This window comes from Nyctereutes procyonoides, unplaced genomic scaffold (genome assembly GCF_905146905.1).
Source record: "Nyctereutes procyonoides isolate TBG_1078 unplaced genomic scaffold, NYPRO_anot_genome, whole genome shotgun sequence".
Taxonomy (NCBI): domain Eukaryota; kingdom Metazoa; phylum Chordata; class Mammalia; order Carnivora; family Canidae; genus Nyctereutes; species Nyctereutes procyonoides.
The window spans coordinates 981,203-1,008,156 of NW_026575154.1; the positions used below are offsets into that span (position 1 = coordinate 981,203).

The 26,954-nt window shown below is 34.1% G+C and overlaps 1 protein-coding gene across 4 annotated transcripts in view; it reads right to left on the reverse strand.

Annotated features, from left to right (window-relative positions):
- The window catches only part of RAP1GDS1 (Rap1 GTPase-GDP dissociation stimulator 1), a 157,265-nt gene that overhangs the window by 59,534 nt on the left and 70,777 nt on the right, over positions 1-26,954 (reverse strand). The window lies entirely within an intron of this gene.

The window sequence follows — 26,954 nt, forward strand, 5'->3', positions numbered from 1 at the left end:
GAAACATTTCTAAAACTCCTAGAGAATGTGCTTTTAATAGCAATATGTAGAAACATCACAAAAAATGAACAAATTACGCAATATTTTCTTAAACTTTGACAATTATAAGCCTCATAAGCATTGGACAAAGTCTCAAACTGTGAACATCTTTTCACATGTCCCTGTCACATCACCCATGAGGACCCATCCAGTCACAACTTTCTAAAGCCCCTCTCTTTCTCAACATGTGCATTCTTAACAGAAACCATACTTCCTGCTCCACAGAGAAAACAGAAGACAACAAACACAATCTTCTTCAGTTTTTCACCCTCTCCACTATTAGATCTAAGAGCATATGCGTCGTTTTCCAAACACTTTTAGTATCCCCTATTGTAATTTAAGCTCCTTATAGCTAAGTAAGGATAAGAAAATAGAGATTTATTTTCAATATAAGGTAAAACTTTTACTCTTCAAGTAAAGAAAGCTGTAGACATGCCATAGCTAAGGTCACAGAGGAGCTGAATGCAAAGAATATTTAATAATGATATCCTAGGACTAGTCCTGGTTATTGAGAGTGGGAATCTGGTTTCTTTTTTACCTAAAATTTGAAATGTTAACTTAAGAATTTCAATAAGGTAAAGTCAAAGTTTTTAATATTAGAGAAACTGTAACATCACTGAAGTAATGACTTATAAAGTAACTATAATAAGGTTTCCATGATGTAAGTTTTGTTAAGTTTGACCATAAGAAAGGCTCTTAACCTTGTTGATATGTTTCCTGCTCTGAAAAAGGTGGAAGCAATAGCATACTATCCTATTACTAAGTAAGAAAATGATTGAATTGCCTAACTTTGCCAGAATTCTATATAAATAATGCTCCAAATAAGCAGCAAATGGGACAGTTCATTAATATTTTAAATGATTTACATTTAACATTTTACATTTAAATTAAATGTAATTTTTAAAAGGTTAGTTGCTTTTTTTCAAGTTTACTTGAATTGAAAAGAAATCAAATATCAAAATTCCTAGAAAGTTAAAATAAGTTGACTACACAGAGTTACTCCTAAGTGTATTCTTAGCTTGCCTGTCAAATTTAGTAGTTTAGTATTTTTATCTGTTTGAGATAATGTTACTGATTTAGGAGTGTGCTTTTAAGACACAGACGTTATTCTTGCTTATTATGGGTAAAACTGTGTTCCCCCAAAATATATGTTCAAGTCCTAGCCCCTAGTACATCAGAATGTGACCTGTTTGGAAACAGGGTCACTGCAAACGTGAATAGAAAAGATAAGAATAGAGTGGGTCCTTAATGCAATATAGCTAATATCCTTTTAAGAAGAAAGAGATGCAGAGAGAATGCCATGTGAAAAAATAAAAACACAAAGGCAAAAAGACTGTATGTAAAGACAGAAAAAGAGATTGGAGATTACTGTCACAAGCCAAATAACTCCTGAGGACCTCAGAAGCTAGGAAAGGCAAAAAAAGGCCTCTTTGCATACAAATTTCAGAGGGAGTATAGCCCTGCTGACACCCTGATTTTGGACTTATAACCTCCACAACTAAAAAACAATAAATTTCTATTGTTTTAAGCCATTAAAACAATAATGATCCTGGAGTTCCAGGATCGAATGGGCAGTTTTGGCATTTTATTATAACATTCCTAGGAAACTCATACTTCTCCACATAAACAATGTGGAATATTCAAGCTTCATACTAAGAAAAAAAAAAGTATTTGACATTTAAAATGAGCCTTAACTACATATTCAAATTTTATACATTTCATAGAAATTATGGTTTTCAGATCACTAACAATAATATATCTCAAGTATAATTAGTATAGGATTTAATTAGTTAATTAACGGTATACATGTGCAAACTGTGACACAGGCACAATCAAAGGAAAATTAGCATTTCTTCATTACTTAATCTATTGTCCTTGAATTTTTTTCCCACTTACCATCAAAATGCTTAGAAATAGGCTTTTACTCTGTGGACTAACAGTAACAGTGATGGAGGCTTTTTATGGTGCTTGTGAACATAGTCTACTGTTGGAAGAGGAATAGGAATATGGAGGGAACCCCTTTGTGGTATGTGCATACCACATATGGTATATGTATACCACCTTTAGGCATGCATAGATGGTTAAAGGCTGAAGAGAAAGCAAGAACATTAAGCATCCCTACTCTAAGCATGTAGGAAGAGGAGCCCATTGATAAGAGTTTGAAGTACTGAAGCACTGAAGTAAATTTAGCAATTGCAAAATGTGAACCCAGCTCAACTTCTGACTAGATTGGCTGGATCTCTACCCTATACTAATTGCCTGAAACAAAAGGAAGTGTGCTTATTCCTCGGGATTAAATACTGTTAATTTCAGTATCTACTATTTCTCTATATACAATGCCCAGCACTCAATAAAAAAATTAAGAGATGTATTAAAAAGAGAGGAAGGGAGAGGAGGCAAGATGGCAGACGAGTAGGGGTCCTTGTTTCATCTGGTTCCTCAAATTTAGCTAGGTAACTTTCAAACCATCCTGGACACTTATTAATTTAACCCAAGATGTAAAGAAGGAACAGCTGGAACTCTACAAATAGAAAAGTGATTGCTTCTTGCAAGGTAGGAGTGGGAAGAAGAGAAACGGAGGGGATATACTGGAAGATAAACAGGGGGCAGGGACAGGAGGGAGCCTTTGTAAGCAGGCTGCAGGAAAGTAGTACAGCCTTGGGATACATAATCAGGACCTTTAGAAATCTACTCCTGAGAGAGTCTTCTCTGACTGACAAGTGCTCAGTAGTGAAATAGGACAGAATCACAGGAGGGGCAGTGAGATCTCAATATTCCTGGAGGCACAGAAAGAAGAGGGGTGCCTGAGCCAGCAAAGTTCCCAAGCATTAGAGCAGGAAACAGATTTAGCTCAGTGAGCCTGGGAGAAAGCTCAACTTGTGCCATAAACCGTGGTCGGATCAGGGGACCATTGTCAGCTCTGGATTCCTACAAAGGACTGGAATGCAGCAATCCTCTGCTAGCATCTGGGAAAGGTGGAGCAGGTACGCACTACAGAGATGAAGGTTCTCCTCTGCCCCAGCTAGGGCCCAGCAGTGGATAGAGGCAGGCTATCCTCTTATTCCTCTGGGAGGGGCAGAGCCAGTGAGCCCACAAGTTGTTGAAAGCTCTCTAGCCCCCTGATGCCCTTCAATTTGTACAAATCAGTGCCCTAATGCCTGCCCCTAGGAGGATCTGAGCCAGTGGGCACAAAGAGTCTGCAGTTTGGTACATTCTGGGAGTACTTGGCTCTGGTGCTGGAGGTCTGCCTGCTGCCATTTATATTTATTTTTTATTTTCACACTCAAGAGAGGCTCAGTCTCCAGGGAACAAAGACATCATAGGGCAAATTGCTTACACTGAGCCCGGCTACCTGGCGGTGGTGAGGTGGGGACGGGGGAGTGGGCAACCCGCCCAGGCACAGACACATCAGAATCAGCATAGAAGGTGCCTCCCCTAGAAGACCAGCTGGGAGAACAGGGGAACGACAAGTCTACTAACCAAACAAGACTGGAAAGCTCTAGGACTGAGGGAAAATAGTATATGGAGCTCAAGGTTTCTTTCCTTATGATCCATTTATCTTTCAAGGTAACAATTTCCAGTATTTTTTCTATTTTCTTAACTACAATATTTTATGTACTCTTCATTTTTAAGTTTTTTTCTTTTTTACTTTTATATTTTTACAATTACATGTCATAGATATATTCTTCATTTTTGGCTTCCTTTCAATGTATTCAATTTAATTTTTGTACATATATAAGTTTAGGGTTTTTTGTTTTATAATTTTGGAATTTAGTACCTTCTAACATACAGATCAAAATACACTCAGAACCAAGTGGAGCACCATGTTGGTCCATTCCGTGAGATTATATTCTCTCTTCCTTCCCATTCCACCCACCTCTTTTTTCTTATTTTTGTTGTTGCTGTTGTTTCATTACATAAGATTTGCTTGTTTGTATGAATTTGGAATTTAGTACCTTCTAACATACAGACCAAAATACACTCAGAACCAAGAGGATCACTGTCTTCATCCACTCTGTAAGACTATATTCTCTCTCTCCTACCATACCCCCCCAATTTTAAAATTGTTAATATTTTTTAAAGTTTGTTTTTCATTTTCTTTTCTTTTCTTTTTTTAAAATTTTCTGGTCACTGACCACTTCGGAATTATCTTGGTTGTATTTTGCTTGGGTCGGGGTTGATATATTTTTGACTCTGCTCACTTATACAGCCATTCTCCACTGGAAAAAATGACTGGTAAAAGGAAGAATTCACCAGAAAAGAAAGAACCAGAAGTAATACACATCTAATGTCACACATCTAATGGATATGGCTTTAAGTAAAATGTCAGAGATAGAATTTAGGACTACAATTACAGAATGACTGGTGACTCTTGAAAAAAGCATAAGACACGCTAGAGATTCTCTTACTACAGAAATGAGATATAATCAGGCCAAAATTAAAATATTTTACCTGAGATGCAGTCTAAACTGGATGTTCTAATAGCTAGGGTAAATGAGGCAGAAGAGAGAGTGAGTGTCGTCAAAGACAAGTCGATGGAAAGGAAGGAAGCTAAGGAACAGAGAGAACAACCAAGAACTCACGAGGAGAGACTCTGAGAATTAAGTGATAATTTGAGAAAGAATAATATTCATCTTATTGGGATTCCAGAGGCTATGGAGAGACAGAGGACCAGAAAGAATGTTTGAACAAAGCATAGCTGAGAACTTCCCTAATCTGGGGAAGGAAACAGGCATTCATATCCAGGAGATGGAGAGGATTCCCCCAAAACCAACAAAAATGGATCAACACTCTGACATGTAATAGTGAAGCTTGCAAATTTCAGACATAAAGAGAAAATCCTAAAAGCAGCTTGAGACAAGAGATTCCTAACTTAAAATGAGGAGAAATATCAAATTAACAGCAGACCTATCCACAGAAACCTGGAAGGCTAGAAAGGACTGGCATGATATTTTCAGGGTACTAAATGAGAAAAACATGCACCCAAGAATACTTTATCCAGCAAGGCTGTTATTCTGAATGGGAGAGATAAAGAGCTTCCAAGATAGGCAGAAACTGAAAGAATAAGTGACCACCAAACTAGCTCTGCAAGAAATATTAGGGGGGAACCTGTAAGCAAAGAAGGAGCCCAAAGATACAACCTGCAGAAACAGGGACTGTATATGTAATACTAGGACATTAAATTCGTATCTTTGAATAGTTACTCTAAACATGAATGGGCTAAATGATCCAGTCCAGTCAAAAGACACAGGGTATCAGAATGGATAAAAAAAGCAAGACTCATCTATATGCTGTCTACAAGAAACTCATGTACCATGCAAATGGACATCAAAAGAAAGCTGGGGTAGCAATCCTCAATATCAGATAAATTAGTTTAAACCAAACACTGTACTGAGAGATGAAGAAAGACTATATCATACTTAAAGGGTCTATCCAACAACAAAACCTAACAGTTATGAATATTTATGCTCCTAATGTGAGAGCAGCCAATGATATCAATTAATAACCAAAGTAAAGAGACACATATATAATATATTAATAGAAGATTTCAACACAGCACTCTCAGCAAAGGACAGATATAAGCAGAAGATCACCAAAGAAACAAGGGCTCTGAATGACACATTGGACCAAAGGGATTTTACAGATATATACAGAACATTCCATCCTAATGCAACAGAATATACATTCTTCTCAAGTGCACATGGAACTTTCTCCAGAATAGACCACATATTGGGTCACAAATCAGGTCTCAACTGATATCAAAAGATTGAGATTATTTTCTGCATATTTTCAGACCACAATGCTTTGAAACTAGAACTCAATCACAAGAAGAAATTTGGAAAGTAACTCAAATACTTGGAGGATAAAGAGCGCTGGTTCTTTGAAAGAATTATTATGATAGACAAACCCCTACTGAGACTTTAAAAAGAAAAAAGACTCAAATTGATAAAATCATGAATGAAAGAGGAGAGATCACAACCAATACCAAGGAAAACAAACAATTTTAAAAACATTATGAGCAAAAAAAGAAACAAAAAAACATTATAAGCAACTGGATGCCAACAAATTAAGCAATCTGGAAGAAATGGATGCATTCCTGGAAACCTACAAATTACAAAAACTGAAAACATGCCAATAACCAGCGAGGATATTAAAGCAGTCATTAAAACCTTCCCAAGAAAAAAAAAGTCCAGGGACAAATGGCTTGCCATGGGAGTTTCACCAAACATTTAAAGAAGAAATAATACCTATTCTACTAAAGCTGTTTCAAAGGATAGAAATGGAAAGAAAACTTCCAAACTTGTTCTATGACACCAGCATTACCTTGATTCCAAAACCAGACAAAGACTCCACTAAAAAGGAGAATTACTGACCAATATCCTTGATGACATGGATGCAAAAATTTTCACCAAGATACTAGTCAATAGGATCCAACAGGACATTAAGAGGATTATAAAACACAACTAAGTGGGATTTATTCCTGGGATGCAAGGGTGGTTCAACACATTGTTTATAAAACAATTAATGTGATAGATCAGACTAAGGAAAGAAAAGAACCATACGATCCTCTCAATAGATGCAGAGAAAGCATTTAACAAAATATAGCATCCATTCCTGATTAAAACTTTTCAAAGTGTAGGAATAGAAGGAACATACCTCAATATCATAAAGCCATTTATGAAAAGCCCACAGCAAATATCATTAATGGGGAAAACTGAGTGCTTTTCCCCTAAGGTCAGGAACACAACAGGGATGTCCACTCTCACCACTGTTGTTCAACATAATACTAGAAGTCCTAGCCTCAGCAATCAGACGTCAAAAGGAAACAAAAGGCATTCAAACTGGCAAAGGGAAGTCAAACTCTCCCTCTTTGCAGATGACATGATACTGTACATAGAAAACCTAAAAGACTCTATCCCAAGATTGCTAGAACTCATACAGCAATTCGGCAATGTGGCAGGATACAAAATCAATGCACAGAAATCAGTTGCATTTCTATACACTAACAATGAGACTGAAGAAAGAGAAATGAAGGAATCAATCCCATTTACAATTGCACCCCAAACCATAAGATACCTAGGAATAAACCTAACTAAAGAGGTAAACGATCTGCACTCTAGAAACTACAGAACACTTAAGGAAGAATTTGAAGAAGACAAAAAGATATGGAAAAACATTCCATGCTCATGGATTGGAAGAATAAATATTGTGAAAATGTCTATGCCACCCAGAGCAATCTACACATTCAATTCAATCCCTATCAAAATACCATGGACTTTCTTCACAGAGTTGGAACAAATAATCCTGAGATTTGTACGGAACCAGAGAAAACCCAAATAGCCAGAGGAATTTTGTAAAAGAAAACCAAAGCTGGGGGCATCACAATGCTTGAATTCAAGCTGTATTACAAAGCTATGATCATCAAAACAGTATAGCACTGGCACAAAAACAGACATACAGATTAATGGTACAGAACAGAAAACCCAGAAATGGACCCTCAACTCTACGGTCGACTCATTTTTGACAAAGCAGGAAAGAATATCCAGTATGAAAAAGACAGTCTCTTCAATAAATAGTGTTGGGAATATTGGACAGCCACATGCAGAAGAATGAAACTAGATCAATTTCTTATACCATACACAAAGATAAACTCAAAATAGTTGAAAGGTCTAAATGTGAGACAAGAATCAGTCAAAATACTAGAGAAGAACACAGGCAACAACCTCTTCAACCTTGGCCACAGCAACTTCTTGCAAGACACATTTATAAAGGCAAGGGAAACAAAAGCAATAATGAATTATTGGGACTTCAAGATAAAAAGGTTTTGCACAGCAAAGGAAACAATCAACAAAACTAAAAGACAACCTACAGAATGGGAGAAGATATTTGCAAATGACATATCAGATAAAAGACTAGTATCCAAGATCTATAAAGAACTTACCAAACTCAACACCTAAGAAACACACAATCCAGTCACAAAGTAGGCAGAAGACATGAACAGACATTTCTCCAAAGAAGACCTACACATGGCCAACAAGCACATGAAAAAATGCTCCACATCACTTGCCATCAGGGAAATACAAATCAAAATCACAATGAGATACCACTTTCCAACGAGAATGGCTAAAATTAACAAGACAGAAAACAACAAATGTTGGTGAGGATGTGGATAAAGAGGAACACTCTTGCATGTTGTTGGGAACTCAAGCTGGTACAGCCACTCTGGAAAACAGTGTAGAGGTTCCTTAAAAGTTAAAAATAGAGCTACCCTAGGACTCAGCAACTGCATTACTGGGTATTTATCCCAAAGACAGAGATGTAGTGAAAAGACAGGACACCTGCTTCCCAATGTTCATAGCAGCAATGTCTACAATAGCCAAACTGTGGAAGGAGCCAGGATGTTCTTTGACAGATGAATGGATAAAGAAGATGTGGTATATATACACAATGGATTATTTCTCAGCCACCAGAAAGGACGAATTCCCACCATTTACACTTACGTGGATGGAACTGGAGGGTATAATGCTGAGTGAAATAAGTCAATTGGAGAAAGACAATTATATGCTTTCACTCATATGTGGAATATAAGAAATAGTGAAAGAGACCACAAGGGAAGGGGTGGGGAGACTGACTGTGGACAAATTAGAGGAAGACAAACCATGAGAGACTCCTAACTCTGGGAAACAAAGGGTTGCAGAAGGGGAGGTTGGGTGGGGACCGGGTAACTGGGTGATGGGCATTAAGGAAGGCACACCATGAGATGAGCACTGGATGTTATATGGTATGTTCATAAATGGAATTTAAATAAAAATTTTTTTAAAAAAGAGAGAGGAAAAAATAACCCAATATCCAAAGATAAACCAATTGGCAGAATGAGACTCATGGGTGACCTAGATATTAGAATTATCAGACAGGACTTTGAACTAATTATGATTAATATATTTACAGGTCTAATGGAAAAGGTAAATAATATTCATGAACAGATTTGGAATTCTGCAGAGAAATGAAGACTTTAAGAGTTAAATGGAGATGCTACAAATGAAAAACACAATATTAAAGATGAAGAGTTATTTCAAGAGCCTGAACAGCAAACTCAACAAAACCAAGTAAAGACTCAGTAACTGTAAATCAAGAGAAATTATAAAAACTAAAACACAAGGAAACAAAGAGAGTGAGGGGAAAACCCAGAGTATCTAAGAACTCAAAGAAAACAGGAAGCAGTCTAATGTAAGTGTAATTGGAATCCCAGAAGTTATAGAGAATGGGGTAGGAGAAATACTTAAAGAGTTAATGGCTAATAATTTTCAATAATGAAAGGTATGCTGCCACAATTCTATGAGGCTTAGGGAAGCTCAAACAAAGCAAACAATAAAAACACACACCAAATAGCCAAGCTGCTGAAAAATCAAAGAAAAAGAGAATCTCTTAGGCAGCCAGGCTGGAGGGGGGAAGGTAAAAAAAATATTTTTGGAATAGCAAAAATTAAAAAAACAGTAGACTTCTTATCTATTCAAACTAGGAGACAATGGAATGATATCTATAAAATACCTAAATGGTACTTTAAAATGTTCGTTTGTTTGCTTGTTTTTAAATCTTCAACCAAGGATTCTATACCCGGTGAAAATATATTTTAGTAGTTAAGGTGAAATAAAAAATTTTTCAAACAAAATTCACTGACAGAAAATCTTTTATGCAAAAAATAGTTCGTAAAAGTTTTTCAGGCAAAAGGTGTACAATACAAAACAAAATTTGTATCTACCAAAAAAAATGAAGAAAACTGAAAGTGATAAAAATGAAAGTAAATATTAAAATGTTTCCTCCTAAATTTAATTAACTGTCTCAAGTAAAAAGAACAATATGTTGGGAGATACCTACATAAAAACAAAATGTATGACAATAATAGCACACAGTTGTAAGGTTATTAAACTATATGTGATACAATATTTAAATGTAAACTGTGATAAGTTAAAGATATATATTGCAAACCACAGGGCAACCAATTAAAACTTAAAAAGAGGTATAATAAATCACTAATTGGAATACATGGGAAAAATAAAGGTTACTCAACTTTCCTAAAAGAAATCAGGAAAAATATGGAAAAAGGAATAAGAAGAGTTCAAAAAATCAGAAAATAATTAGCAAGACATCAAACTAAGCCAAACACACAAAATTCACTTTTATTACATGTGGTCTAAATCTCCCACTTAAAAGGTAGAGATAGTCAGATTGGATAAAAAAGCAAGACCCAACTATATTATCTACAAATAAATCACTTTGAATATAAGTACATTCAAATTGATGAAGTACTGGTAAAAGATATATTATGCAAACACTAATCATAGGAAATTTGTGTGTATATGGTCAGACATAGTAGACACAGAACAAGCAGTATTATCTGGGATGAAGTAGGACATTATACAACGTTAAAAAGACATAACAATCCTAAACACACCTTGAATATTTACAGAATAAAAACTGATAGAACTACAGTGATTAGCACATTCAACTACAAAATGGGTGAAAGGCCTTGTTTTCATAGAGTTTTTATTCCCATGAGGAAGACAAGAGTAGTAAACAGAATAAAAGCTTCAATACACTTTTTTACAGGGTGCTATGGAAGCACAGAGAATATATATATTTTCTGGAGGAATAGAAGGAGGAAAAAGGAGAAAGGTGGTTTATATAAAAAACTTCACAGAAATTAAATGTTCATGTCCATGATAAACATAAATATAGTCACTTATAAATTATGAATTCATAATGAGAAGAGTTATACAGTAAAATTAAAGTGCTTTCTCTAGCTTACCTGTAATCTGGTTCTTATTTAATAGAAGTAATAGTTCTTAACATACTGACTAATGACATAATCACTTTGATCAAGGTCTTTCAAAACCTGTGACCAGATTAGCATTCATTCTCCTGACTTTATTTATCAAACTTTGGGGGAGGGGAGTACCTATGAATCTTATAAACGTCAGCTAGATTTTGGAAATATAAAAATAATTCATAGTTATAGAGAAAAAGGTGTGAAGGAAAACATTTAACCAGTAAACACAATTAAGTTTTCAGAGTATACTGGAAGCACAAATAAATTAGGTTTAATAAAGGGTCAGAAAAAAGTCCATGGTCATGTTTTCCAGAATGTCTTTCAAGACGTTTATTATGTGTATAAAAAGGAAAAAGAAAATGTGTACTTTTGTGTTTATTTTTTTTTTAAATTTTTATTTTATTTTATGATAGTCACACACACAGAGAGAGAGAGAGAGAGAGAGAGGCAGAGACATAGGCAGAGGGAGAAGCAGGCTCCATGCACCGGGAGCCCGATGTGGGATTCGATCTGGGGTCTCCAGAATCGCGCCCTGGGCCAAAGGCAGGCACCAAACCGCTGCGCCACCCAGGGATCCCTACTTTTGTGTTTAGATTCTGATTCCCTTTCTTATTAATTCTATTAAGAAAAATTTATGTAAAATAAACTAGATAGATTTTAAAATATATAACTGATGAGTTTTGACAGTTCTATATACCCTAGAAACCACCAATACAATCAATGTATCAATTTCATCACAATCAAAAGATTCCTCAAGTCTCTTTGCAAGCCATCTTTCCCTCTACCTCTGGCCCCAGACAACCAATGTTTTCTGTCACTATAGATTATTTTGCATTGTGTGTGTATATATATACATACATATATGCATTTGATATAAACATGTATATTATATATAAAGATTAAAGCAGGATGTATTTTTTCACAGCTAACTCTATTTTAGCTCAGGTTGATTTGGAGATTCATTCATAGTGTCAGGTATGTAAGTGGTTTACTGTTTACTGCTAAAAAGTATTCCACTGTATGGCTATATCACTATATATATATATATATATATATATATATATATATATTTTTTTTTTTTTTTTTTTTACTGCATTTACCTATATTTACCTAAACATTTGGGTTGTTTCTAGTTGGGGCTGTGAATACAGTTGCACTGAATACTAATGTACAAGTACCTGGGTAAATAGCTAGGAATGGAATAGCTGAATCATATGGTAGATATTTATGAATGTATCACTACTGAACACTATTATTTAAAAGAAAATTGTGACATGCCACTGAAAAGTTTTATTTAAAAAATTTTCAAATACTGTAAAAACTAAAATTATTAAAAGACAAGACAGTTAAGTATTCTTTTTTTTCTTAAGATCTTATTTATTTATTCATGAGAGACAGAGAGAGAGAGAGAGAGACAGAGAGAGAGGCAGAGACACAGGCAGAGGGAGAAGCAGTCTCCATGCAGGGAGCCTGACGTGGGACTCGATTCCAGGTCTCCAGAATCACACCTTGGGCCGAAGGTGGCGCTAAACCACTGAGCCATCCGGGCTGCCCAAGACAATTAAATATTCTTGAGCATATAAGAGACACTTTCATCAAATTGAATTGAAACTTTAGCTGCTTCATAACTAGATAAGCATAGGGCTTCTCCTCCAAAATCAATTTGGCCACTACAGAGAAGCATCAGCCCCATTCTACAAGACTGCTTTTAATGCATAACTTTCCTAAGTAATTTTATAATGAATAATCATCCAAATCACAAAATGAGCAAAAAATCAGGGTTAAAAGAAATAGGATTGATAAGAAGAACCTCTAGAAATGATAGAAATTATATCATGACAATTCAGAAATCTGAAGAACAAAAACAAGATCTTCATGCAAGAATGACAGCATTGCTCCCACTCTCAGAAATCATTAAATATTTTCACCAGAAGGCCTGATTGTCAATCAATTTTAATATCAAATTACTTTTTAAAAAATTGCCTAGGGACGCCTGGGTGGCTCAGTTGTTGAGCGTCTGCCTTCGGCTCAGAGTGTGATCCCGGGATCCAGGATCAAGTCCCGAATCGGGCTCCTTGCGGGAGCCTGCCTGTCCCTCTGCCTATGTCTCTGCCTCTCTCTCTGTGTCTCTCATAAATAAATAAATAAATAAAATCTTCTTAAAAATTGCCTATAATTTTCATTCAGTTATGGCTTCTTAAAATACATATCAATCTGGAAAAAGTGACTTGGTATATCTCCATATCTTTCTTTTCTTTATTATAAAGCATAATATAATACCAAGCTGATCTAATAAAGGTTAGGTGATAAAAATGACATATATTAAATGCTTATTAACTGACCTATACTATATTATGTGGAATAAAGAGAAAAAAAAATCACCTGGTATTCACTCAAATGACAAGCTGCCCAACTGAAAGAATCTGTTCTTTCATCTTCTTATCACTGCTTATTTTAAGAAGGTTTTTCAGGTCACTAAGGAACTTTGTTGGCTGCTTGTTTGATACATTATTAAGGTTTTGCTATTTAAAACCTCAGCTTACTTCATTTAAAAGCACAGTAGCAGAATAAATTTTATGCTATTGAGCTACTAAATGGAAAAGCCCACTTTACAATACCAATAAATTAGACAAATTTAAAAGGATGTATCAATCAGTGAAAGCTGGACAAAATGGAATTTAAAATACTTGTTAAAAATATGTAAGATGTGTATAAATTCCTATCATTCTTCATCCTAGGAATGGAAGAGTTTATTCAAGACAATTGTTAAGGCAATATTTTAATTTTTATCACCTATATACCTTATACACAAAAGGAATAGTACAAAGCAATAAATATTTATAAAACTTGAAGGGTATACCTATTTTTGTCTAATTATTTTACTGAGAATAATAAAACTCTCAGATTGCTATCTGGCTTTCCTTAGTTTTATTAAGAATACTGATCAAATCACAATGTGTTTTACTTCTCAGTGAATAAAGAGGGAAGTCAGTATTTCATAGACTGCTCTACAATTATGGAAAATGACAAAAATAATGTATCAAATACGATACTAAAGCATGTTTATACACACATATACTTTTTCTATAATGTTTTCAAATTTGGAAAAATGTAAAGAGCTTTTCCTTCATCATTTGGTTCTGCTCGATCTTCTTTCAATTAGGTGGTTTATTTTGTGATTTATAACAGATTAAACAAAATGTAGGTGTAGGATTAGCTTATAACAAAATTCTTAGAACCTATTTCTAATATTAGGAATTTATAATATATCCCATATTTGCCGAATTTATAATATATCCCATATTCTGCAGTTCTAAGAACTAAACCATTAATATTAAAGCATAAATGTATTTAGTGAAGTATGTACTTATGAAAGTGATAGCTTCCTCAATATAGTACTTTGACAATGAAGCAGAGACATGATTTTACATGTCAACAGTATTCTGAATACAATACATGTTCAACAGTATTCTGAAAAGTCACTTGAACTCTCAGTTTCTTTACCTGTAAAATTTGGAAGGGGTGGATTAGAAGACTTAATTCTAAAAGTCTCTTCTATTTAAAAAATTATAAATTCTAGGTTGCTTTATTTCCTAAGTTTTCTAATTCTCTTGGTTCTTTGAATCTACACCTCTATCCAAGTATAATCTGTACATTTTGGCTAACTGCAAAAAATTACTTAAACCTTTTGAGTGTATATCCCCAAAATATATACAAATAAAAAGATACAGAATTTTCCCAACTGTTTTCCTGTTGCTGATTAGTGAGCATGTTTTAAGATGAAAAAAGCATGAATGATAACTTCCTCTGAAAGGTGCAGCATCCAATTCAGATATTTTGTCCTGATTTTAAAGCTGGTGGGTGTAGTGCTATTAAAATTTTGTTCAGTTAATTTTCTTTTTTTTTTATTTTTTTTTATTTTATTATTATTATTTTTTTTATTTACGATAGTCATACAGAGAGAGAGAGAGGCAGAGACACAGGCAGAGGGAGAAGCAGGCCCCATGCACCGGTAGCCCGACGTGGGATTCGATCCCGGATCTCCAGGATCGCGCCCTGGGCCAAAGGCAGGCGCCAAACCGCTGCGCCACCCAGGGATCCCTAATTTTCTTTTTTAAAACTTGTTTGTATGTTGTTTAGGGTGCCCTTACTTCAGCAAAGGAGAAAGAACAGGAGAGCCTTAGAGTTTTTGAGGGAAAAAAAACCCCTATAACATAGAATGTACTGTATCAAACTAATTTACATGAATGACATAAGTATTATGAATTTTTTAAAAAATTGAACATTGTTAAAAACAAGGTGTTATGTAATAAATTTATTTTTCATAAATAAAAAAATATCTTACATATCTCTATTAAGAACTCAAATTTATTACTGCCTCCAGAAAAAACAAGCAGTAATAACAAGAAAGGTCAGAAAAAACATAACATAAAACTCTGTTCTTTCCTATATCAGTAAATTGCCCTAACTTCTATCCAGCTGCTCAAAACCCAAGTCTAGATATTGCTCTTGATTTCTCTTACTCTCATTTCTGATCCAATCACTATAAATACTTCTCGAATTCTTGTGTTGCCCTCCATCATCCTCACTGCCGTAACACTAACCCAAGTCACCATTATCTCTTGCCTGAACAACTACAAAAGTCTTAAAATCAGTCTCCATGCTTCCATCTCCATTCCCACTTTCATTCTCCTCAACCTATTTTCCTAGCAGTTCCAAGGGTGATATTTTTAAAATCTGAATGAGATCCCCTTTCGTAAGTTCTTATTACTTTAGAATGATCCGCAAGATTCTCTATGATCTAGGTCTTGCTTATTTCTCCCACGCTTTTGTCCAATACTCTTCCTGTACAGCACATCTCTTTATCTTGAGCTCTTTTCTGTTCTTTAAACATACCGAGTTCTTTCCTCACTTAGGGCTTTGCAACTGCTATACTTCTAAAGGAAATTTTCTTCCTCTTCACTTTAAATAGTTCATTCTCATTTTTCAGACCTCAGCTCAAATAACATCTTTCTTCACCTTCCAGTACTCTCTCTTCCATTATCTTGTTTATTTCCTGGATACCAATGACTACAATCTGTAAATGTTCTTTTTGTAGTATTTACTTATTATTTATTTCCCCCTGTGCAAGCCCCTCAAGGATACGGAATTCTTGCTCTTATTTTCTCCTATAATCCTCTACACTGGCACAGTGTCCTGAACACAGTGGGCTCAATCACTATTTGTTGATTACATTACCTGGTGCATATACATGTACGAAAAAATACAAAGACACAGAGTAAGAGGGATCCCTGGGTGGCGCAGCGGTTTGGCGCCTGCCTTTGGCCCAGGGCGCGATCCTGGGGACCCGGGATCGAGTCCCGCGTCGGGCTCCCGGTGCATGGAGCCTGCTTCTCCCTCTGCCTGTGTCTCTGCCTCTCTCTCTCTCTGTGTGTGTGACTATCATAGATAAAAAAAAAAAAAAAAAGACACAGAGTAAGAATTTCCAGGGATTTACTCATCAGCACTACTGAATAGAAACACTCAAATCAAATAATCCATGGTGTAGGTACTGACACTTTGTATGGGCAGGAACATACATACATGTCTTCAGCAACATAAAGGCATGTTTCTAATTCTAACTTTGCATAGTAAAGATATATTTTTCCTATGTCATATAGAAGGCTGATTAAAAGGATGGTTCAACAGGTTCAATCTTTGTTAGTTTATTCAAATATGTTTTAAGCATGCAAATGAAAAATGTGAACCCATCAATATCTTTTTTAAATTCAAAAGTCAACTTATAAATAAACCAGGTGCAGGTAAAATGAATGAAAGATTAGATATCAAAGTAAAAGCTGTAAATACTACATCAGTCAAATTACAAAAATGAGTCATGAAGAAAAATCTACCATGACTGTTAAATACTCATACATCAAAAAAGAAGCATAAAGCTTGCAATTTTGTGGCATAGTATTATATTCAAGGTTTAAAAATTTTGTCTTTATGCAGGATAATTTCAAATATATTTACATATTTACATGTATAATATGCAGGATCATGAGGAAAGCACTAGTTCCACAGATGCAATTTAAAATTAGGTCACAACATGGCATTTGATGGGCACAGCTTTGGTGTGTCTGATGATGCTTGTATTAATTTCTACAGCTCAACAGATTTCTCACATTAGTCAAAACTGATAGGGACACCTGGGTTGCTCAGTGGTTGAGCGGCTGTCTTCAGCTCAGGTTGTGATCCGGGGATCCCGGGATCGAGTCCTGCATTGCGCTCCCCTCCAGGAGCTTGCTTTCCCTCTGCCTAGTCTCTGCCTCTTTCTGTGTGTCTCTCATGAATAAATAAATAAAATCTTAAAAAAAAAAACTGTTTGATAATTCTCCTTCCTTCAAAAAGACTTTTTATAATTGAGCATCCATAAATCACCATACATTTGCTCAGGAAATTGCTGAAATTACTCCATTTTTATATTTCTATATTCTCATTTTACTAGCAAAAAGACAGAGTATCTATAGATTATAAGAAAATTATAAAATAATTTATGGAACTCAATTATTTCCATAATATGACTTCTGAATAGCCTTTAGGTTACAATATAAATAATTCATAGTTTCACTTTGTAAGTCGAAACTGCTCAAGATCAAAATTAAACTTTATTCCAATTATTTTACATATAAAAGAGGCTTATGTATCAGAATATTTCATACTTAAAAGAAATTATGCTAGATTATGAAAAGGTATGTGTATGTGTGTGAAATATATTTATAGTTATGATTTAAAATCACCTCGAACTGATAACAGCAAAGTTTCTCAGAACAGAGAATAATATGTGTTAGCAAGGTTTCTTTAAGCAGACTGAAAATTTTATGTTTGATGAATCTAAACTTTAACTTCATCTTTAACAGGTAAAATTAGCATAGTAAAAGTTAAGGGAAGGGGAAGATTTACGCAAAAACAAACAATACTCTTATTTTTGAAGAACTTTATAAATTAGACTTCCTCTCCTCCCCATCTAAGACCTGTTAGTCAGAAAAGCAAAATTCCAAAAGCCATTCAGGCTTTGACTCAGAGACAAGAGGCAAAGCTGGTATCCAAGGGATAAAAAGATTAATTTGGCAACCTTATGACTTCTTATTGAACTCAAGGAAAATCATCTAATATTTTTGCCATGTGCAACACTTCCTCACATGCTGCCTCCACTTTCATATCTGTAAAACTGGTAACAACTACATGGAAATGATTATTCCATCTCTTTTTAATGAAACAATCATTTTTTTATAACACAGTAGTTGGAAACTAATGAAGTACTGGGAAAAAGTAGCTAAGTAATGTGCTCTTTGCCCTACAATTTTTATTAAGGTAAAAATTCATAGAACCTTAGATTTTTAAATACTATTTTAATAAACAAGAGGGATTTGAATGTGACAAATATAATAATGGAAAGATCATAATTCCTCAAAGTGTAAACTACCTGAAGGGGTTACTTAAGTAAGCCTAGTGCAGTACTTTGCAAGACCCAAACTGATAATAAACAATCTAATCTTACTTCACATTTTAATTTCATTCTCTTACAGTCAGTATTTACACATCACACCTGGCCTACTATAATGGCTTCCTCTTTTCTGCCTCACTTCTCTTCCTACTCAGATCCAAAGTCTCTGCTTCTATGAAGCCGAAATTCCAATTTCAAGTTATTTTTGTGTTTTTTTCCTGTCCACACATAAAAGTACAAAATAACTCCTTAGCCTACATACATTTTAAGCGCACAACTCACATTAATAAACAGATGCAAAAACTGAGATGTCTAATCACAGTAAACCTCTACTATCATTTGATTATTTAAACAACCCTACCCTCATGACTATTGATAACATACCCCATAACCTGAATTCTGAACCTTCCCCCCACACCACAAGTTTTCTACTATTACCTTGCCACTTTTATTAACTGATGGGTTTGACTTCTGTTTTACTGGGAAAATGGGAGGCCATGCTAGAAACACACTTCTGATTGTCCTCTTTACTATCTTAAGATTTTTAAATACCATCTTCACATTTTTTTATACCTTCACTTATCTTCTGACAGCCTTCATTATGGTAGAAATGTCCTTTTCTGTTCTAATACCAACTCCATTTACTTGGGTTCATGGTTTCATTTCTTTTTTCATCTGTGACCTTTTTTCATCAGTGATCTTTCTTCATCAGTTATTCTAAGAAATTTACTCTGTCCTTGTCCACAGGGTCCTAGCCTAATAAATATGTTCTTGTCTCCACTACCCTATATCACTCTAACAGTACTGCCCTTCCTTCAAACTCCTCATATCTTCCTTTCTCATTAAACTCTTAGAAATACTCTCCCTTCATTTCATTACTTACCATAGACCTTGAAATTTGACTCCTCTCTCCACAAAACTCAAAGATGTTTTAAAACATGTATCTCTCTTTATCCAATCATCAAAACTCAGTATTTTTTTCCTGGCAGTACTTGACACTTTACCACCCAACTCTTTGGAATCCATAGCAATAAACTTATTTTCCTCAAATCTTTCAATTCTTCTTCACAAGCTCCCCTATTTCTCCTACACCCTAAATGTGGCTGTTTTCCTTTAAACAGTTTCTTCTACTGTCATGGGTCAATGATCACTGGGTCACTCAATCACTTGTAAGTGGATGAATCTCAAAGTTCTGTCACCTGAATGTGACAACAGCACTTCAAGTTCAACACACCTCCAAACACAGCCACCAGATGGGGTCTCACTATTTCTATTGTTGGTGTTATCCTGATTCAAATTCTAGACTCAGAGACTCCTTTCTTCTTATCTGATATCTTCTTGGGTTCCACACACACCCTCTTTCTTCCTGTCTCTCTTTTATTTGTTCCACAAGCTTAAAAAGAAAAAAACAGGGATCCCTGGGTGGCGCAGCGGTTCGGCGCCTGCCTTTGGCCCAGGGCGCGATCCTGGAGACCCGGGATCGAATCCCACATCGGGCTCCCGGTGCATGGAGCCTGCTTCTCCCTCTGCCTGTGTCTCTGCCTCTCTCTCTCTCTCTCTGTGACTATCGTAAATAAATAAATAAAAAACCTTTAAAAAAAAAAAAAGAAAAAAACAGCCTGCTCAGTAGTTATTCTTCATCTAGTCCACTGCCCAATATTTTTTAAGTAGGAATGTGCATCAGAATCATTTAGGGAGCTTTTGCAGAATATGTATCTGATAGGTTGATTTATCAGTTCTAGCATATGGCTAGATGCTGATTTATTGGTTCTAGTGCATGGCTAAGAAAATGTATTTTGAAAAAGGTTCCTAAGTGTTTCAGATGCACACTTCTTGTTAAGAATGACTGCCTGTCTTATACACCTCTTTCAAAATAATTTTGTCTATGGTATCAATGTGAGCATTTCATTCTCTTGCTGAAATACTCCCCATTATACAAGCCCTTCCTCAATATGGGTTCCAGATACAGCTCTTCATTATGTTATCTACCTTTTAAAATGCTTTTCTGTGCTTCCGAAAAACCCTTTTACCCTCTCTCCACAGGTCCACATCCTGCTGTGCAGATTAAATCCTTTCTTCTTCATGGATACCACTGGAAGAGCTCAAACACAAATGAGTTCCCTTCTAGACCTATATTATGTAACCTCCTACAGCATTTGTTACATAGTGCCTTGTTTTTTTAACATTGATACACATGCTTCCTTACCTTGATACACTACAATTTCCTTAAATACTAGAGACACACTTGGACAATGAGAAGTGAGTATCAGCAAAAGCCTTTTCCCCCTCTCATTATTTGCATTAGTTTTCTAGAATAAGGGTAAATTATAAACTACTTAAAGGCTGATCCTGACTTAATCAGGAATCTCACCTGAAGTAGAGGCTTGTGGCCCAACACAGAAATTCTCATGAGACTAGGAATGTTAATGTCTAACCTACCACTATAGGTTGCACAGTGGCAGAAGCTAGTAAAGTTATTACTTGTTAATTACCAGTTCTAATCAAAGCCCTGAAAGTATAAATTCCCTCTCCCTAAATCTTATTTTGGGACTGTCAATTTTTTGTTGTTTTTTTTCCTGAAAGTCAAATATGAAGGGAGAAAAAAAATAGAGGTAATTGTATCCTCCATTTTAATTGCATATATGCAGTTAAAAAATTATTGCCAGGGTCATATTTTAAAATTTTATATGTATGTGTTTATGTATGTAAGTGTGTATACACACACACACACACACACACACACACACATATATTTATGACATATGTATTTCCCCCCATCCCTCAAGTAGAGTTGAAAGAAACAAGGTCATTCTCCATAGAAGAGAGGGTATATATGCCTCCTGGATACATGGGGTTTTCTAAACTTTTAATTTTGAAATAATTAGAGGTTCTCTCCAGCCAGCTCATTCTAATGATCTCATTTACATAACTCTAATATAATATCTCAACCAGGAAACTGACACTGATACAACCTACAGGCCTTGTTCAGATTTCATCAGTTTTCATATGCACTTGTGTATTTGTATGGGCATGTACGGTTCCAACCAATTTTATCACATGTATAAATTCCTGTAACCACCATCAATAGATGGTATTTTAAAATATTCACTTTCATGCAAATCGTATTTTTATAAAATTGATTAGAGGCTTCGAAATAAAAGATAAGCGTATTTTTTTATCTTAGAAAATAAAACTTGTATATATTATTATATAACACAGAAATTGAGCAGATGAATACAAAGTAGAACTGTATTTTGGTTTAAAATTAACTAGAAAATACATTCAAGTCAAAGCTTCTTCAAATTTTTAAATTGTATGCTTGAATTGTTTACTAAAAAACAATACATTTGGGCTACATTGCCCAATTAAAACTTAAAGTGCTCAGTATTATTTCTTGGATTGTGTTGAAGATTTGGTACAAGAAACAATCATATGGAAAATATTTGGGCTATTTTTATACAGGCATTATTGAAGATGCTGTCACTAGTATCAGCCAGTATCCTTTGCATATTTTAAGAGGGATACGTACAGAATCATCTAGGGAACTAATGATATCCTAATGATAAATCTCTTTTAGTATTTATCTCAGCAGTTTTTGTTTGATTGAAGAGAGTATTTATCCTTAACATAAAATAAAAATTACTTATCATAACAAGTAATGCTTGAATAACAAGTCTTTTCACCCTGGCTGCCAAGAAGCTAAAATTAAATTAGTGCCCGTTAAGGTAAATATATTATCCTTGATTCTTAGTAGATTTAACTTTGCCTGTCTTTATAAGGCTTCTGGTCTTTAAATCCTTATTTTAAATATCTTGTGTATACTACTAGTATATGTACATATCACAGCACACTTTTAGAAATAATGTATGGACTAAATGTTTGTGTCCCTCCAAAATTCATTTGTTTATACCCTAACCCCTGATGTGATTGATGATAGTAGGAAGTACCTAGGTCATAGAGGTAGAACCATCATAAAGGCATAATTTGTGCCTTTATATGAGACAGGAGAATTTGCTTCTTCTCTTTCTTCCTTCTCTGCCATGTGAGGATATAATGAGAAGAAAGTTGTGTGCAAACCAGGAAGAGTGTCCTCACTGGATACTAAATCTACTGGCACCTTGATCTTGGTTGGATTTCTCCGTTTCCAGAACTATGAAAAACAAATGTTGGTTGGTTAAGCCACCCAGTGTACGGTATTTTGTTATAGAGCCCAAATGAAGACAAATGATCATATATAAATCCTACATATTTCCTTTGTATAGCAGTTCATAGTTCATATAATACACCTATATATAAACCTGATTTAATCCACACAATGAATCCACTTTACCAATGAGAAAACTAAAATTCAACAAAGTTAAATGACAACTTAGTAAATGGCAGAACTGGAAATCCCATCAGTCGGCAGTATTTGCCTTCCAGGGGGCATAGTAAAATCTCATTTATTTATAATTACATTAACTTTAAAATAAACTATATTCCTCTTATAAGCAATGCACTATTTGCTTAATTTCTAAAAATGGCTCCAATTACTACTCCTATCATTATTTTTTAAATTCTGAATATAATTCACATATTTAGTGTGTACTTTGTCAACAAGTTGTGTTCCTTTGTGCATATTAGTAGAGATGTCTTTGATGGCATGAAATTTTTTTAGAGCTTATAATATTATTACAAAACAACATCTATTTATAACTGTATATTCAGTATATCTTTATAATGAAGTGTTTTATTTTTTTTAAAGATTTATTTATTATTTATTTATGAGAGAGAGAGAGAGAGAGAGAGAGGCAGAGAAACAGGCAGAGGGAGAAGCAGGCTCCATGCTGGGAGCCCGATGTGGGATTCGATCCCGGGACCCCAGGACCGCGCCCTGGGCCAAAGGCAGGCGCCAATCTGGTGAGCCACCCAGGGATCCCCTAATGAAGTGTTTTAATTTGGTAATAGCCATAATTACTATCTCTAACAGTAACAGTAGCATATAGTTTTTTACTCTTATATACGTGGTATACTTTGACAATAAACCCATTTATATACAAGGATTAACTGTTAAAAGTTGAAGAATCTGATTTTTATACTTATTGGTTGGTAATTCTATTTTACCCTAAAACTGAATACTGAAAAATATTGAAAAAAAGTGGGGTAAATGTATGAACCCTTTAATAACATAATTAAATACTAACCTAATTTATACCATTGAAATAAACAGTTATTTTAAATGCCAGATATAAACAGCTGCCTGTTAAATATAACTGCTGCAAATATACTTTGCTTACTTAGGCAATTTCAAGGCATGTCTGCATTATATTAATACACACTTATCTAGCCTACCTATATTACAAAATATTACAGATTATTGCTAAGTATATTTTATCATTTGCAACCAGAACAATGAATCATTTTTTACATAAAATAGGGTAGTATATTATAATCACTAATATATATATATATATATATATATATATATATATATATAGATCTGTGCATATATTTGGTATCTTTTTCAGTTACACTTACAGTCAATAAAATAAACAATATTTCACTTCATAAATACTGGCTTTGGCAAGCCTGATTATCACCTCATTTTGAATATTTATTTATTCATCAGTGAGCATGAATCCAATTTTCTTTATATCACGTAAGATGGCATATTATGTAGTTCGCTAAGTGTGTATCTTTCCAGTAATAGTACTAATTACATAATAAGCATTAACTTTATTTCTGTAAAGAGGCATTTTGTTTAATTTTAATAGGTATTAATTTGTATTGTGTATTAATCTTTTCTGGTATATAAAAGGGCACAAATACTTAATTTTGTCTAATTATTTTCTTCTAGTCCCTACTAAATAACTTTGAACAAATATATCTAATATCAATTATTTCCTGAACTCAAGTAGTAACATCTGCAAACAGAGAACTCAGTCTCCAATCATCAACTTATTCTTACAATTTATAAATACAGCATCGGAATTTAACATGAAACTCTTTAATACCAAAGACCATTTAACTACATCAGCAATTTAAAATGTACACAGCTATATAAACAAAACTAATCACTGAAAGAAGGGAATACTACAGAGATGGGCAGCTAAGGAGGAAAAAAGAACTCATTCTTTTTAATCTCACCTTTGAGAGAAACATAGAACGAAACAGGGTGAAGGTATGCAATTCTGAAATTTAATAGTATTTCTCTTTATTTAAAATTACATTCCCCAATGTATCCCATCACAGCTAGGCTGATTCCTTTCTAAACTGAAAACAATTTTTCTCTGATCTTTGATTTAAAGGATGTCAAACTTCTTATAAAAAGGGTTATTTGGAGAAGTTCAAAGCAAAAGAGCTTTTAAATGTTGCTCATATCAGAAGTCTGTTTGGATACTTCGAAAGAGAAATCCATAACTGAAGTACCTTTGGTGGCTCTTTGGAAGAAAAGAAAAAAGACCAAGCTTTTTAAATGAAAAAGGTTCTTACTCAGTGATTCTTTCATCTCTATATGTAAGAGAGAGACTAGAATTCAAAAAGTTCCTAAGCAACAAGGCCCCATTCTGTCCCATTTAGCAGTTGTATCAGCCTGCTACCTGATGTTATGTAAGAGTTTCCTTCCATTGGGAAGAATTCCTAAAATGGGTACTGTAAAAGCTGGTAAAACTGAAATCTGACCTACTTTTTTCAAAAGACTTCCATAGATTTTATGGCAAGTGTAATTCCTTTTACAGGAGCTCTCCTCCTTTCAAATAAACTGTCTTAACTGAAATATGCTAGCAACTGCTTTGCTTTTTAAGAGTTAAAATACAAATCCATAAAATATACATATATTTCTCAAATTCTTATTTCTAATAGTGAATGCCTTTTATGCTTTTTGCATACATTGGTTTTCCTGTCTATCATATGCTTAGTATCATTCTGAATAATACTGAATTAAAAAACTATCAATTTGGAGTTCATCTATAAAATGTAAGTAATTAGTCTAATAGGTAAGTTTGGTAAAACACAAATGTGAATTTAAAACATATGTTATTTATAAGAAAAAGATTCCTTGTATTTATAAAGCTGTCATGTGTAGTTTTCAATCTTCCTTTTAAAAAATGAACCATTACATTCTTGAGAAGGAAGAAGGTTAATTAATTAAAATAGAAGTTATTGAATAATTTTAAAAAGAGAAATCTAATTTCTGGGTTCATTCAAACTCCCAATTGTCATAAAATAAAATGAGAAATGCATTTCAAGTAAATTCACAAATCAACCACATAGCATCATATTTACAGATATAAAATATCATTCTTATAAATCAAATAAAAGTGCTGTACTTTTCTTAAAATTAGTCTGAAAAAATCACAGAGTTCACAGAGATTTAATTTCAAATAAAAGGATAAGAAAGCATACAGCCTTATGGAAATTATATGCACAAGACAGCATGGCACAATGAACACATTTTACTACATGACTTACGGTTAATAAATCACTCCTTATATGTATTGGTTCTTAAGACTACTAACTTCATTTTCCTTAAATAAGTTTTACAATAATAAAAAATACCCTGTGTTTTCTATGCTTAATTTCCCACTTAACTATAATTTAAATTGAATTAAATGAAAATGAAGTGGTTATATATGTTTATAAATAAATGAAACAAAAAAAATTACCTTCATAGCCTAAAGCACATCCGCAGACTCTACACTGTATACCTCATAAGAATGGAGCAAATAGATGCAATAAACACTATGATAATGGACTTCAGTTTCATCAAAATAATCTTATTAACTACACACTTATTACCCTAACTTCAAGGTCCTCAGAGTACACCAGAAATAAAATTACTCTGTGCCCATAAAAATCACAGCAATATGAGACAAGAGATCACTGTGTTTCTTCTATTGTGCCAAAACTAAGGGAAACGCCAGGACAAAAGTACTCAATACAGGTATTTCCTATGGTTAAACAATGCATAATTTAAGAATAACTAAACAGAACAAGGATTAAAGAATATTTGTGGTAGGCTTAAATTCTAGTAATATACACAGAAGGATAAGAATAAAAATAGCAATGATCAATGCTCCCCAAATACAGGCCATCAATCTTTATCACTCTGCAGAGATTTTTTTTAGTATATATTGTTAAAATTAATCATATAAAATTATGATTAAAATAATTTCACCCTTGAAAGCTAATATAATATGATAATAAGCTATGATGTTTAAAAAATTTCCTAAATATAAAAATGCAAAATTATAAACATAAAGTACCAGAATTTTATAAATAAAGCTAATATCCTAGGATAAAAGGCATTGGAATGAAAGAACAGTAAATAAATTTATAATCAGTATTAGGGACTAGAAACTATATACTAAAATTCATATTAAGACATCCACATCCTCAGACATAATATATAATGTTCCAGAAAAAGTAAGGAAAGGAGAATAAATGAGGCTAGCCTTACCATTAATGCTACAGATTATAACTGAAAGTTGTAGTTTTCAGTCTTTTTCTTTTTTTTTTTTTCAGTCTTTTTTTCTACTTCTTTCTTTCATATTATAAATAAGTATGTTCATGACCTTATTTTCTATCTGGCTTAAATGCACAAATCACTTTTTGAAGCACTGC